Raw genomic sequence first — 15,406 nt, 5'->3', positions numbered from 1 at the left:
CACATTGTATGTGATATGGTTTAGTCCAGCCTGAGTCAATGATTCATATCGCCACGGTAACGCCGTTCAGCGTATACAAACTGTAAAACCAACATTCTGTTCGCTAACTCGCTTCCTAATGTTGATAGACTGAAATCCCTACAGGAGGAGTTTAAATTTGTAGCTAATACTGAAGATGATATATTTATTTTGTCCAATATGGCGGTTTATTCCTTTGGTAAAAAGGTCAAAGGTGAAGATTTTGACCTGGTGGTGTATTTTTCTAATTTTGTAAAGATCGCTCTTCTCCCACATGTTGGGAAAATGGTTAATTCACCAAATTTCACACTCTGCCACACAATGGCCACCAAGCCGTTGGTCCTGTGGCCATCCCATAATAATTTGATAACTTCCTTCAGATATCCCTGACATGTGTGTTTTGGTTGTGGATTTTGAAACATTTTCTTTGAGCCTTTGAGTTTCCCCGCTGTGATGTCATCATCTTCGGGGTTCAACATGTCCAAAATTCTCTTTCACCGTCTACTACATGTGTTCCAGTTTGTTGAGTTTTTGAGTATGTGGCAGAGATGGAATCCCACGTTTTCAGACTTTTACACAGATTTTTTTTTTTGTGTGCTTGCTAAATTGTATTTAGAATTTAAATTTTGTAACTCATCTTAGATGACCCCACCCTTCCATTGACGTGTTCTCCCTACCATGACAAAGGTGGATAAAGGTGGAAAGATTTCATGTAATCCATGGACACCAGTGAAGATCACAAATCATTGAAGAAAAAAAGGTTCAGAGCACCGTCTAGTGGGTCTAGATGACCCAACTCCCAATGTTAAAGTGCCTAGGATAGCACAAGGGTTACAGGACAAACCAGTGTAAAGGTCAGAATTAGTTTAGTTTTATTTATTTCAAACATTATATAAAATCAACACTAGATAAATGTATATATTTTAGAAATACATCATTTATAATATTTTATGCTGAATAGATGTCCCGCAAAAATGAGAAACCCGGATGAACTGGTTTCCTTTATAACTACTGACACATCAAAGAGACTTCAGAAAATGGGTCACAATCTAGAAGAGGAATTTCACTAAAGTGATGTCATTGATTTTGGCTTACATTCAGAGTTCATAGTTTCTTTTTGGCCGCCTTTTTGGGAATGCTTTTTTAAAATAATCATTTTTGATGTTTGATGCTCTTAAAAGTGTCTGAAGGGAAACTGATCAGATGAGAGAAATGGAAGTTAGGACTGAATGAAGCCTCAAAAGTCCAACGCCTGCAGTAGGAAGGACACTGGACCCTATGTGTGGGGCGGTCGTGGTGCAGTGGTAGGGTGGTTGACCACTGGTCGAAGATTGCAGGCTTGTTTCCCGCCATGTTCGAAGTGTCCTTGTGCAAGACACTGAACCCCTCTTTCCCTCTGATGGAAAGTTGGCGCCAGTGTTCGGCAGCGGAGCCGCCATCAGTGTGCAGTGTGTGAATGGGTGACTGTAAAGCGCTTTGGGCCTTCGAAGAAGGTAGAGAAGCGCTATATTAGTACACGCCATTTACCATTTACCATAGGTGGATGTCATACAGGGTTAATGCTCATTCTCCGTGAACACAGAAGGAAACCTGCTCCTGAAAGAACGACCTGTAGTCTGGAATCCAGAGCAGAGTGCAACCGCAAGGGTCAGCTTTTGTGTCTTACCTCTCGCTTCCAAAAACGCCAACAGAGCACCTGGTAGGGGTTTTGATCTTGTGTGGTTATGTGTGAAAAGGCAACGCTAAAAGCCACTGACAGGTTCTTGGAAAAACCACACTCTTCAGCGTGGCCTGAGAGCCTCCTGCTAACTCATGAAGATGATATTTACACAGCAGGACGGCAAAGCATGCCTGAGAGGCACGTCTTTGATTAGAACCCAACAGAGGGTCTTATTTACCAAATGACAGCTGATATTTGCCACAAATTCACACACATTGTCTTTATTTCAGAGGAAATCCATGATGCGACCTCACATGCAGCTTCATTGTTTTTCCATTTGTCTGCGTCTGAATCCCAGTAATCTGGGATCCTGTGTGTGCGTGTGTGTGTGTGTGTGTGTGTGTGTGCTGAGCGTCTGACACATGTGATCACTAATGTTCACAATCAGCATCCTGTCCATTCCGATGCTGCACCTCATCCGTCTCAGTGTGGGACATGTGAAGCTGCTCGCCGCACCGTCACTTATGGATAACAAAGCTCAGACCAGGGGGAGTGTGGATGAAGGAGCATTCCCCAACGCATTCTTTCAAACGCCATGTTGTTTTTGACTCAATATATGAATAATGAAACATTCAGCATATTTCTTTTTTAGGTGATTTCTGTTCAGCTGATGTTTGTTCATTCCTAAGAGGAAGTCAGACAAGAATTCAGATCATTTCCCAACAATAAAAAAGAAAAGAAAAATGAGCATAAGGTAAGTTGAGCTTAAATTCCTTAGAGGATTCCTTATATATTTACAATTCTTTTTGTGTAGAAAACAAAAAAAGAGTTGAAAAAGTAGAAAAGAAATGGCGCTCGAACTCGAGAATAAAGGGCGTCAATCCACAGTTTAGATGAAACGCCACCGTCTCTGTTCAAATGGAGCATTGTTGGAAAATAATCTATTTATCAACCGCGAGCTTTCTATTTAAGCTTAAAAACAAACTCCCACACACACGTGGATGCAGAGACAAACAATAGGAATACAGGCTGTGTAAATGAGGAGATGGACGAGGAGAGGAAGATCGCAACAACAATAAAATCTACATGCCGTCTTCATAAATCTCCGTGACACTAAAGGATGGGGGAGTGTCTCTGAAAAGTTTACAGGCGAAGAGCACAGCCAAGCATCAGAGAACTGTCATAAATCTAAATCATGTAACTGTTTTGTGGTTGTATGGAATGAGAATTTAAGATGACTGAGGCTCTGCATAGATATTTAGTGTGGTGACTTGATTCTGTGGTTGCTTTTTTTGTACTTTAGTCAAGGAGTTGCCTCACTTCTCTGGCACATCAACTACATACATTTGATTGTGTACAGAATAAAATCATACATTAAAAAAATCACAATTTTAAATGTTCATATTTTTGTCCCACTCTGATCATTTTTTTAAATCTGTTTTCAAAGCTTTCCCAGTGGTCCTTAAGGCTACGTTCACACTGCAGGGCTTAATGCTCAATTCAGATTTTTTGAAAAAAATCCGATTTTTTCGCAAGGCCGTTCACATTTCCAATTACATACGAACTTTTGTGATCTCCTGTGTGACTGTGAAATGACCCAGAAGTGACCCGCATGCACAGAAGAGTACTCAACGGAGAACAAAGTCACTGTTTGTGGAAGTAGCTAACGTCAACAATGGATGTCAACAACAGTGTTGTCAACAGCGGAGCTCTTTTTGCAGTATTACATTTATTTTCACAAAGGAGCCAGCACAATAACAATCTTCTCATTTTAAGAAGGCATTGAAGCCGGGATCATTCCACTGTTGTGGAATGGGGATGTGGATGTGCTGGGGCCGTGTGTGTGTGTGTGTGTGTGTAAGAGAGAGCAGAGCGCGTGCAGTGAGGTAGGGAATTAGGGGGGCAGTTGGGGCGCGCATTCATGTTGTGTGTTAAGGAGGAAGGAGAACGGTTAAAGAAGGTCTACCCCAGAATAAATGCTATAATTGACTCTTTATTAACCCGCTCTCAAGAATCTGAGGGTCCGAACGGGAAAGTGAACCCCGAAGGAGGATCCGCCTTCGGTCCCCCGCGCTTCTGACCACGCTCGGAAACGGGAAAAAAGTCATCGGGGGGAAGGTTCAACACCACGCTCGGCCATTTAGCTGGAAATGTTTTTTAAAACCGCCCGGTTGCGATAAGAGCCCTGGAGTTTGGCCTTAATAGAGCTGTCATCCCAAATTTTAATCAAATCGGTGACCTCGCTTCCCTTCCACTGACTGGTTTCAGCAGCACTGTCCGCCATGGTTGATGTTTACTTCAACGCAGAATGATGACTTTTGTAGAGTATCGATGACGTACAGGTCGGATACATGTGGCCCGGCCAGTCAGACGACGATTGCATTTGAAAAGGTCGTATATGTCTCGTATTCAGGACCACATACCCAAGTGGCCTGGGTCGCATTTGAAAATATCGGATCTGTGTCGTTCAGACTGTCCTAAAAAGATCAGATACAGGTCGCATAGGGGCAAAGAAATCGGAATTGGGTCATTTCAGCCTGCGGTGTGAACGTAGCCTTAGTTATGACTATGCCGTTTTCAGCCAAAATCAAAAAAACACCTGGAGTTGTGGGCGGGACTGTTGCCACGGAGTAGCTCCCACTTTTCCCATCATCCATCTGTTTAAACTCTCTCCCAGTAGCTCACAGCCCCTCACACAACCCAACCTAACATTACCGGTGCGACAAAAGTGATGAGTAACATCAGAGCTATCCAGCCGTACAGTTTAGATCCAGATTCCAGCTCAGATGAGGAAAAAAAAGAGGTTTATGGATCTACTTGTCTGCAGGTTGATGCATCAGAATGGAGCGCAGCAGGGAGCTTGTGGTTTGCCACAGAAACTTGTACGTTACACTTCTTCCAACAGCATTTTTTCATCTGCTTCCGATGCACAACAATATGAATAAAGAAATATTCAGAAATGCTATTTTAGGAACAATTTCTTTTAAATACGTCCTCCATCATCAGTAAAAAGCCACAAGGACATCCTACACTGAAAAAACGGGAAAAGTGGGGTTGTTCAATTTACAAATAGTAAACATGTTTGTTTAATATGAACAAATTATGTTTACCTTCGAAACATAATATAATCTTGAAAATCACACATAATTTCTTGCTGAGTTACTTTTATATATTTAAATCATGTTGACAAAACATGAAATAGTTATGCTTGATCCTTTGCCCCTTAATTTTGGATAAGTAAACCCCATCGGTGAAGAAGAATTCCAGGAGGGGAAACTTTGCAGTCAGCCATTTTAGAGAAGCTACAAGCACCTGCTCTGGCTGGAGGAACTTAAAAAAGGTAAGTTAATTTACTCTAACAAATTAATTTAAGAAAGTGGAAGGCGTAAATGTATCATTAGTGTTATTTTTTTCCACGGGGAAGAGCTTTGTAATCCACTTTTGTCGTAGTTATCAAAGTTAAGGCTCTGCGCGCCACTTTTGTCCCTGCCGGCCGCAGCCCTCGGACGGCAGGTAGGGGGAGGTGTGTGTGCGCGGTAAATTGTACTTTCACGTCGCAGGCAGATTCAGCTGTAAACGCGGTGATTTCAAATGATGTACGGGGAAGAGTGGTGAGTAGTTATGCCGTAGGAATTCGCTTTTGACAGAGGGCAGTGGGCGCTTGTGGGCACGGCTTTTTTTTTCCACAGGCAGAAACTCTGCCAGGGGAATTTTCATCGTCACTAAGTGGATTTCTTTTTGCTAAATTCTGCGTTGTGGAGACCGAAATTGAAGGAAAATGTGAGAAGCTATCATTACTATTGTCATTATTTAGTTTTTCCATACCGTTCCACCATGAGATAGTTTAAGGACAGCATTATTTGACCAGCAAACAGCACCGCACTTCTGTCTCAGTCAGCTGTCAATCATTCTCCGTGCGCGTCTCGTGCACAGAATGCGTTTGGTGTGTCCAGTTTACATAAATCTTTGGTTTCAATCAGAGCTTTGTTTTCATTCTATGATGCTGAACATATTTTTATTTTAGCTTTGAGAGTTTAATTGAGTGAAAATATTCATGTCCTTTTGGAACAAGTGTATAATGTGTAGTAAAAAGTTGACTGCCTTATAATAATGTCTGTAATCCTACTTCACATATTCCTCCCATTTGTGATAAATTAATATGGGAATCCTTTATGGGTGGGGGGGGGATTATCCACTCCCGATCTGCTAGTTTAGTTTTGCAGTTTCCATTTCAAAATTCGCGGGTTCTCATAAGCCTGGTTTGAATCCTGTGGGGGGAGGAGGTGTCTAATGTTCTTTCTGGTCTAATTTCTTCAGAATATTTTTGCAGCTATTTATTTCAAACCAATGCATGTTTAGTTATTAAAATGATACAACAAAGCTGTGGAAGTCTCACTCTCTATATATATTTGAAATGTAACTAATAAACCTCCGTCCTGATTACAGAGCTCATCACACAACACTTCCAACTGCTCCTCCCTGATCATGCTGGGCTCCATGCTCCAATCTTCACTGAGTCAGGTGGGTCACCATGCATTTACTATATATTATTGGAATTATTGTCTCCTGGATTGTCATCGAATCGGGAGGTAACCAAGATTGCCAGCCCTACTCTTTACACGCACCTTTTATGTAGAGAGATACATAATAAACCTAATAAATAATGAAATTGATGGTTGATCAGTTATCCCACTACCTCTGTTAACATGACACTAAGGATATAATGATTTTGTTAACACAGTAACTATAACATTTATTGATGAGCCAAGAGTAAGAATTGTATTTTTCCAAAGTTTTCATGTGAATTTAAAATTTTTTGACTCTTTGTATTTCAGACTGCTGAACTTCTCGCCAATATAAGCAAGTTCAGGGGTTTATTCAAAGTACAGGTGAGTTGTGTAATCTAGACGCTTTAACTAAACTTCAAATGTGAACTGTGCACACAAATATCTTCTGTGTTCTTTAGAATGAAGACCATGCAGCAATCCAGGAGGCAATCGAGGACACCACGGTGGGAATTTCCCTCCTAATGGAAAGTGGCGAGGAAGAGGACATTCTCGTGGTCCACATCTCCCAGGCTGTGGTGGTCGACCCACCAAGTGTCTGAGTGGCAGATGCCAAGGCTTTTTTGGCCTTATTTACAGCACAAATCTGATTACCATCCTCATCTCAGAAACACCTTGTCATGGGGCCCGTGGCTTTGCTCCTGCTATGATCTCCTGGAGGCCCTTCCCTTCTTGAGCTCTCCCGCTGGTCACAGGTGTTGTGTATTATGTTGATTGGTTTGTCTATTTATGCAGTGTCTGATCTTGTTTCTGTGTCGGAGCGTCTTCGTTCTACGCTCTGGTGTTATGGTTCTCTGGCATTAAAGCCCCTTCGAGTGAACTATTGGATTTGGGTCGTTCTTCCTGCTCTTGGGTTCTCTCCCTTGGACATTCCGTCACACACCTTTGAGGTAATCCAAAAAAAAACTGTATTAGAGTTGTAAGGCAAAGTGGTGTCTAAGGTTTCAGGCTTAAAGATCCGACTCTTTGAATAAAATGACCTTTAAATAGTTTAACTTTTTCCTAAGAAGGGATTCCAGCTGTTTGCTTTGGCTCTGTTATCTTCTGTTTAATAAAAATAGCAAGCCCAATTTATTGTGATTTGTCATTTTATGCTACACTGTAAACATATTTTTCAAGTTTAGATAATAAAAAAGTTAAATCTGAAATTTGTTTTCAGTGTCATATGTTCATTGGATTTTCATAATGCACAAGAAAGTATTTGCTTTAAATAATAATCTGCAATTTTATTTTTCAATTTAAATTTTATTAAAATAATTTATAAATTAAATGAACTATGTAGGTAATTTCAAACAAATAATAGTGTTTTAAATGTTTGAAAAAATTATGGTAAATGACATAATAAAATCTTGTTTGTTTATGTAAAATTATTAGGTGCAGAAACAAAGAAGCATTCATTACAGTAGAACATGATTTTATTATGAGCAATAATTATATTGGTTCAACATGATTTTTTTGCGCGCAACCGCTGTCCATGATTTTTTTATGTCAATCCAACAGGTCTTTTTTTTCAGTGTAGAAACAGGATTCATCCATTCATTTTATAAACCCGTTTTGTCCCTTTGGGGGTTACGGCGTTGGGTGAAGGCAGCACCCTGGACAGGTCGCCGCCCGTCTGATGCAGGACCACAGTAACACAGCCAGAGAAGATGCCTTTTTTTTAAAGTGTAAAAAAGGCCTCCTTTAGTCACAAAAACATCCCTCCACGTCTAAAAAAACTGGCAGTGTAAAAGTTGAATGCAGCACAGTTTCCTGGACAGTTTGCTGCTCTGCTCCGCAAAACCGAGATGGAGTGAGACAAGAAGCAAACAAGGCTGTGTGACTGAAGTGATGCACGAGTGGCTATTTCTGCTTTCAGAGCCTCCACCTCCTCTGAAGGACGCGGTGGAGGATGTTAAGTGGGCAGAGCTCTCAAGCAAACCAAGCAGCAGGATTGAGGGCAATTCCATTTGGCTGTGACATTTTTGATTCAATTCGGTTTATTTAAACATGAGAAGAGACAAGAAGGACTTTGTACTGATGCTCAAACTGGCCTTCACATGAATCATTTTCATAACTTTCTTGATGAGAATCTGCTGTTGGTCCAAGTCTTTCAAATGACCCGTATTTGACTGTAAAGCAGCCTGTAGTGAGAGCTTTCCTGGCAGTAACGTATTAGTGGCATTCAGTGTGCTTTAAATCAATTTAAACTTAGAGTTGATTCGGTGTCGATAATGACTTTGTTTCTAGCAACACAACATAATTAGCAACTATTTAAGTACTTTAAGCAGATATTTTGGTAAAAACGTAATTTTTAACACATTCAAAATGTTGAACACGTGAACTTCAGTTATTTCAAAGGAAAGTAAAAAAAAATCTCAAACGTGTATAAATGTCATCTTAAATTCCTCAGTTGAATTTAGCAGGACTTTTGGTGAGAAAAGCACCAATCAGTGTATTATTTTTTAGGCAGAGCAGTCAAAGACGGTCTGATGAACATCAGAAAAACTGCTCTGATCTTTCGAAGCTCTTTTCTCTACTGACTGCGCTGTTTGGGAAAACTCACGACAGGAAGTGAAATGCAAAAGACGTGTATCAACAGCATCAGTTTGACAGTGAAAGTCCTTCCATTTTTTGTTATCTGGGCCTGTACCACATGTTTATTTCATTATAAATCACCTCCTACTTGGCTTACACCAAATTTTAATTCAGACAAGAATGTGAACTTTTCACCTTGAATTCCAAAAGTTCATGAAACTCTACATTAGAAGGATGAATACATTATTCACCATCAGATGTAAAATCCAAGTAAAAGGCAAAATTGTGGCTGGCTTCCACGAATCCTCCATCCTTGAAAGCCCATTCCCAGGGAGTCAAATATTCACACACTTCATCTGCTCCACTCCATTTATCCCAAAGAGAAAACACTTAAACAATAACACAGTGATTACTCTGAGCTAATTGAATACGTCTCAGCTAATCGCTGGTCCCCAATCAGCTCCCACCACAACGTCTCTGAGAGGGGGAGTCGGAGGAAGACGGCAGTCGTGGAGAAGTCCTTGCCTCATCTTCTTCCACGTACCTTTGCAGCACACAACAGGGTGACCTCAGCCACATCACTAAGTGCAGGTCCCCCTTCGCATTTAACGCACTGACAGACACGGATGTCTTTGCCTTGGGGAACCAAAATGTCCTTGTGAGCAGAGGAGAAACAATCTTTATTCTGCCAGGAAGCACGAGCATATTCTTTTTATAACCAGAGATGATGCAAATCCATTACTATAAACCTCTGCAGTAATGAAGGACAGCAGTGGAATCATTTCAAGGAGAAAGAAAAGGTCATATTGTTCTTTTGTACACCACAGTACTCATAAGGATTTATTCAACTTTTTTGTTATTCTTTGACCATCTGACGATGCCTTAATGTTTGCTCACTTATCCCACGTCAACCAAACGTGTGTTGTTATCATTTAGAAAATGCTAACAATGTGGTCAGTTTTGCTGAAACCAGAGGTGGACGCTGGGAATTATTGGTTAACCCTAGAGGCCGGTTCCTACTTCACAGCGATCAGCCATCGCATCAATCGTATCCAGAATCGCGCGGTCTAGTTCATACCAAGTTTGACTGGTTTTGCTTGTGACTGTCCGTGACAACTGCTAAGAAATTCTGAGTGGCGTTTATACAATTCAAGAGACACGATTGTCTCCAGAGTTCGTTTTTAACCTGAAGGACAGCTTGCCGATCCACTTGCTGCGTCTGCAGATGCACAGGTACATGAAAGGCGGAGGACAAAGTGGTCCCACGAGTCTGATGAGGTTTTGCCACTGCTCATTTTCCCTTGTCAATATTTTCTACAACTGCGCTCTGCTCACAATTTTCATTTCTGGATCAGAATACCAAATACATCATCCGCCATCTTGCAGAGCTGAGGCACAAACATATCAATATCAGATGGGCAGGATGGAAGCTGGATTCTTCACCTCCAGAGGCTACAATTTTCTTGATGAAAAATTCTGAGATGAAGGTGGTCGCTGAGCCGGCACGCCATTGATCTGACTTCTCCCAACTCATCGCCGCACTTCCACTGCTTTTCGTGTCATTAGTGTTTTCATTTTCTTTTCACAACAGATTCTTTGGCGGCGTCGATGCGAACGCACAACTCTGACTTCTTCCTTGACTGGCTCTGTAATGAATAGTCGCTCAGACAGCTACCTGTTTCTGTGTCAGCAGCAAAGCTGTGGAAGCTGGAAGCTCGTTATGCATTCTCACCTTCGCGCCTCCTTTCTCCGTTCAGCATAAAAGCAAAGACTCGGATGGAGATCTTCCTTTTTTTACCTAATAAAACAGATTTCACAAAACTATGGCCACATTTGTAAAGGAACATTTTACAAGAGCAAACGTGATAACATGTAGTAATATTAAGACTGTAGTTGCTTTAAGGTAAAACTGCGTGGGTGAGCTGTGTGTGCTTTAGAAAAATCAAATCTGAGGGGATTAAATGGTGGGTGGATGCAGTTATGCAGGCTGACGGTGTGAGCTTGTGTGCATGCGTGCTCTTCCAGAACCGCAGTCACACTGGAGTCTTGGGGAGAAGTACAATCCCACCTCTTTATGTAGAAACAAACCTGATTTGGATTTGTCCTACATCTCCAGAGGACTCAGACCGACACAGTCCAGAGTTAGAATATCAAAAACCGGTAAGTGATAAAATAAATAAATAAATAAATAAAACTGACCAGAATTTGTTCATTGATGAGGGTAAAATAATGGCATCTTTAATTGAATCATTGTATTTTTCATCTGACAGTTTACTAAAAATAAATGTGTAAACCATTGTAACTTTATTTTTTTTTTCCCAAACCAATATGTTTTGGGTCATGTCCGCATTCCTTCACTTCTCCCTGGTTAGACCACTATATAAGGCATTCACCAATTCTTGGGGGGGGGTCTGAATCTACATTTCCAAATTTCACGGCCTTGGAAATTTCCCAGAAGTCCCTAGTGAGCGTTGATGCTGATGGGTGTGGACCGAAATGCATTGCAAATCAGCGAGTTTTCCTTCGAAAAAGTTGCCTTTCAGTTTATTTTTTATAAATCATCTAAGCTGCCATCATTAAAGCACAACGGATTAAAAAGATAGTCTTTGTTAAATGTTCATATTTATCAGGTTATCGGCAAAATGGGTGATGTCATAATTGATGTCTGAAAAGAAAACGTAGGGAGCATGTGTCCCAATTACTTTAAAATCCAGGGTATTAGATAATTCCTCAATATAACCTTATGCAGTTCTTTCAAAAAAGGTTTCTATAAAAGGCCCTTTAATTCTTTTTAATGAATACATAATTCTATAATGAGCACGTCCAAAGTCCGGCCAGGTGGCAAAATGCGGCTCTGATTCAAATTTCTACCTGCCGACAGGCCATAACCGGATTTTATGACCTGGCTGTCATAGCAACAATAATATGCAGCTCCCAGCACTTTGTAGGAGCTAAGACTTCTTGATTGTGAATGTCTATATTACGTCATAAGCTGTTGTAAACCTGTTATAACAACCTGTGACTACTTGACCTTCAGGGCCTTAAGGGCCAAATAAGAACAGATTTATTTGTTTCTGTGATCAAAGCAACAGCGGTTTTACACATATGCCCAAAACTCTATAGCCTTTTTATAAATGGCCCAAAAAATTAACAATTACACTGTTTCCCTTAAATCTTAATTATGGGAATGAACACAAATTAATGCACGTGCAAAGTTATACAAAAATTGACCGCAGATCCATTCAAATTTCTGCCACGGCGCTAAACTTATCACCATCTATCAGTATCGTCTACCAGCATTGTTCAATGTGAAGTAATGAAAAGTATCCCATTGTAAAAAATACATAAATAAATAAATAGATAGATAAATAGATAAATAAATGATCAAATAGTTTTTTTGCCAATCATACCGGCTGAATGTTTGGCCCTCACACATAAAAAAAGAAATATGGTTTTCGCTTTGCAAAAATACTGACACCCTTGCTCTACAACATAGATTTTTGCTTCTTTTTGTCAGTCATTTTATGACAGTGTTTCTAAAACCTATCATGTTTTGATACAAAGTCTTTAAACTCTATGTTTTTTTTTCACTCTGTCTCTCCCTCCAGCTCGGCTGGTGTTGTTGCTCTGAAAGCCTCATTTCCACATCCTTACGTGAAGCATTTTTAAGCACTAACGATATGCCGCTCCGTGTTAATGGCAGCAGCCCAAATGCCCACAGGAAAAGTAGAAATGGAACGGCGGGCCGGTGATGTGTGCATTAGCTGTGATTTTATTTGCCACCTAAGACTGAAATCCTTTCAGGTCCGAACGTGAAGCGGCTCTGCAGGTCTACAGTCAGCCGGACGAGAGGGCACTGCTGAATAATTCAGCGGCTGTTTCAGGGGTGAGGCAGTGGCAAGAGCCACTGAAGGACTTTGGCCACAAATGAGTTTCATTAAGCTCAATAATTAATAATAAATAATTGATGGATTCAATCAGCAGCTGACACAGCAAAGTTCAGGTTCACACAAAGTGATGAATACAGGTAGATAGAAAAAAAGACAGAAAGAGCAATAAAAGGTGAGAGTGGTGCTAAGCTCAAGGTGGAGGGGTGAAGGGCATCAGGCAGTAAAACAGTTGATATCAGCAGATTAGTTGTATTGTGTATTCAGACTACATCAGTGGACGCACACGTCGACTGCTGAGAGTCACTTGCGCAGTGTCTTATCTTTGGATTTCTTGTCTGTTTGTAGATTATTTGTCTCTTCCTTTACATGGTGAGGATTATATCACAGATCAATGTTTTCTTCTCTTAGCTTGTTTATATCTGATCAGTGTTACATCCCATCTCTGAAAATTGTTTTTTATGTTGTCTTGATCATACTTTTGTCAAATATAAGTCAACAAATGCTTTACTTTAAATGAACTACAGTTGCTTCACAAGACAACAGATTGTCTTTCAACTCGGAGGTTTCACGTTCTCATGGAGAGTCAGCTGCTCTCACATAGGTCATAAAGTCTTATTAAAGACCAAATTAAAAGATTTTTTGTGTCAGTAGTTTTGTTTGCGTCGTTACAGAAACAGTTGACTTGTTCCAAAAGCAAATTATTGAAATTTCCATCCCCGGAAAAAATTGTGTTTTTGGTCTTTTTAACATATTCTTTGCCATTTGGGTGATAAAGGAGGACATTAATACAATTAAATTAAGCTTTAACAAACAAAAAAAAAATGCTATTTAAGTGTAATGTTCAAGTTTCTATGGCAAGCCACAAGCTCCCTGCTCTGCTCCATTCTGATCTTCCACTGTCGGACTAACAGATCCATGTTTTCTCCGTCCCATCTGGAATCTGGATCCAAACTGTACGCCTGGATGGGTCCGATGTCGTTTGCTTTTTTTTGCTGCACCCATTACTTTAGGTTGGGGGTGTGAGGGACTGTAAGCTAGCAGGAGAGTGTGTAAACAGAGAGGTGAGGGGAAGAGGGGACGGGCTTGTTCTGCGCCAACAGTCCCGCCCACAACTCCGATTTGAATTCCTAATGAACTCTTGCAGCTCTGCAGAAACGATATCCCGTTTATTGATTTATTGATAATTAAAAGACCGCTAGAAATGCTTTGTAAATCGATCAAAAGATGATCAGAGTAATAAAGTACTAGTACTAAATTGACAGTGAGTTGTAATACGAAACTGTTTGGTGAGCCCTAAACCTGCAAAAACAAAAGACTTACCGCTGCGTGAAAGCCTAAGCATTGACAATAAATGCTGAACCCCTATAGACTAAAGGAAGCTTCTTTTTTTAAGCATTTTCTTGGTGACAATCCTTTTACAGTGCATTGCTGAAGGTGCTGTGTCCTGTTTGTGCCTCCACTAGACATGGACGACTTTATTCAGTCAGCGAAAACCGTCAACATCTGTCTGGTTGCAAAGGCTCATGGGTCACAGAGGACTGGGCATCACTGCCATTTTTTAAATTTTATTTACTAATTTCTATTCTGTTGCTTGCTTAAAATACAATTCATATCTAATTATTATCTGATTATTTAGACCGAAGAAAATGTCCTTAATACATTCAGTAATTTCTTTCTTTTCATAAACTAAAAACATTTTTGTCAGTGAAATAATTTGTTTGGAAGAAATTTGAAAGAGCAGGTTTGATGAACTGACACCAACTTTTTAAGTAAATATTGATTTTCAAATGTCTAGTGTATTTGAACGCTCAGCCAGAGAGTGAAACACATTTGTAAAATGCATTTAATCCCGTAAAGGAACATGTGTAGATCTGACAACAGCACAGCAAAAATCCATACAATAACATGGTAGTAAAGCTGTTTGAAAGCTGATACATAAACTTCAATAAAAGTACTTTGTAAAGATCAGTGGAACTATTATGTGGTTTAAAAAGTTTCAGTGTTTTTTGTCTTCACTGTTTTCTCACCAACCATTTGGTGAAATGAAAAAGCTTTAATTACGTGATTTGCAGTCTGACGGTGATAATGCAAAGTGGAAAAGAGTTCGTAACCGACGATTAAACAGAAATATTCACGAAGCAGCAGTGCAGAGATGAGTGGGATGACACGCTCTCTTCTGCTTCCTTCGTTGGCCAAATAAGGAAGAAGAGAAGCTGAAAAAGTGCATGGGAGCAGGTCAGTTCCCTCGGCCCCTCTGACTCCTCTGCCTCGCTGAAGAAGACTGCTGGGGCTGAACGCTGGCATGCAGTGCAGTGACAAGCATGAGCTGATCTGGCTAAATCCCCAAAAAAAAGGGCCTTGAAGAAGAAGCATCTAGCAGAGCTTAATGCTTCACTACACCTGATGAGCTCTGCGAGTCTGACAAACGTAGGGGAAAAAATAATGCAATTACTGCAGACTGCATGTCCTTTGGCACAGAAAAAGAAACAAGAGATTACATTTGGATGTTTTTTTTGTCTGATTGGCTATTACTTTATCTTTGAATGTGACATGTGGGCTTTTAAATCGTTGGCGTTTTATAGTAATAATAATAATAATAATAATAAAGACATACGTAACAGAGCGTGCAAAATGCCAATGATGCAAAACATCACATGTGTCCAATTACTATAAAAGACAGTTAACTCTTCTTGAAGAAAATGAATCTCTTTGTATCACAGTTGCTTTTGTACAGTGTTTTTCACTTTGTCTCCTTA

General features: G+C 40.3%; 1 protein-coding gene and 1 long non-coding RNA gene across 14 annotated transcripts in view; one reads left to right on the top strand and one right to left on the bottom strand.

Moving 5' to 3' along the window:
- nrxn2b (neurexin 2b) overlaps positions 1-15,406 on the bottom strand; it is an 806,770-nt gene that overhangs the window by 189,853 nt on the left and 601,511 nt on the right. The window lies entirely within an intron of this gene.
- On the top strand, positions 4,858-7,063 carry LOC144987295 (uncharacterized). 2 transcript variants are annotated; one of them, XR_013651172.1, is made up of 4 exons: positions 4,858-5,018; positions 6,125-6,199; positions 6,514-6,567; positions 6,645-7,063. It is a non-coding gene; the product is annotated as an uncharacterized LOC144987295 (long non-coding RNA). The 2 variants fall into 2 exon arrangements; XR_013651173.1 differs by lacking the exon at positions 4,858-5,018 and adding an exon at positions 5,162-5,289.

The sequence above is a fragment of the Oryzias latipes genome, chromosome 18 (genome assembly GCF_053564925.1).
Source record: "Oryzias latipes strain Hd-rR chromosome 18, Olatipes_Hd-rR_3.1".
Taxonomy (NCBI): Eukaryota; Metazoa; Chordata; class Actinopteri; order Beloniformes; family Adrianichthyidae; genus Oryzias; species Oryzias latipes.
The sequence above is the reverse complement of the archived record's forward strand: the minus strand, read 5'-3'. Positions and strand labels throughout refer to the sequence as shown.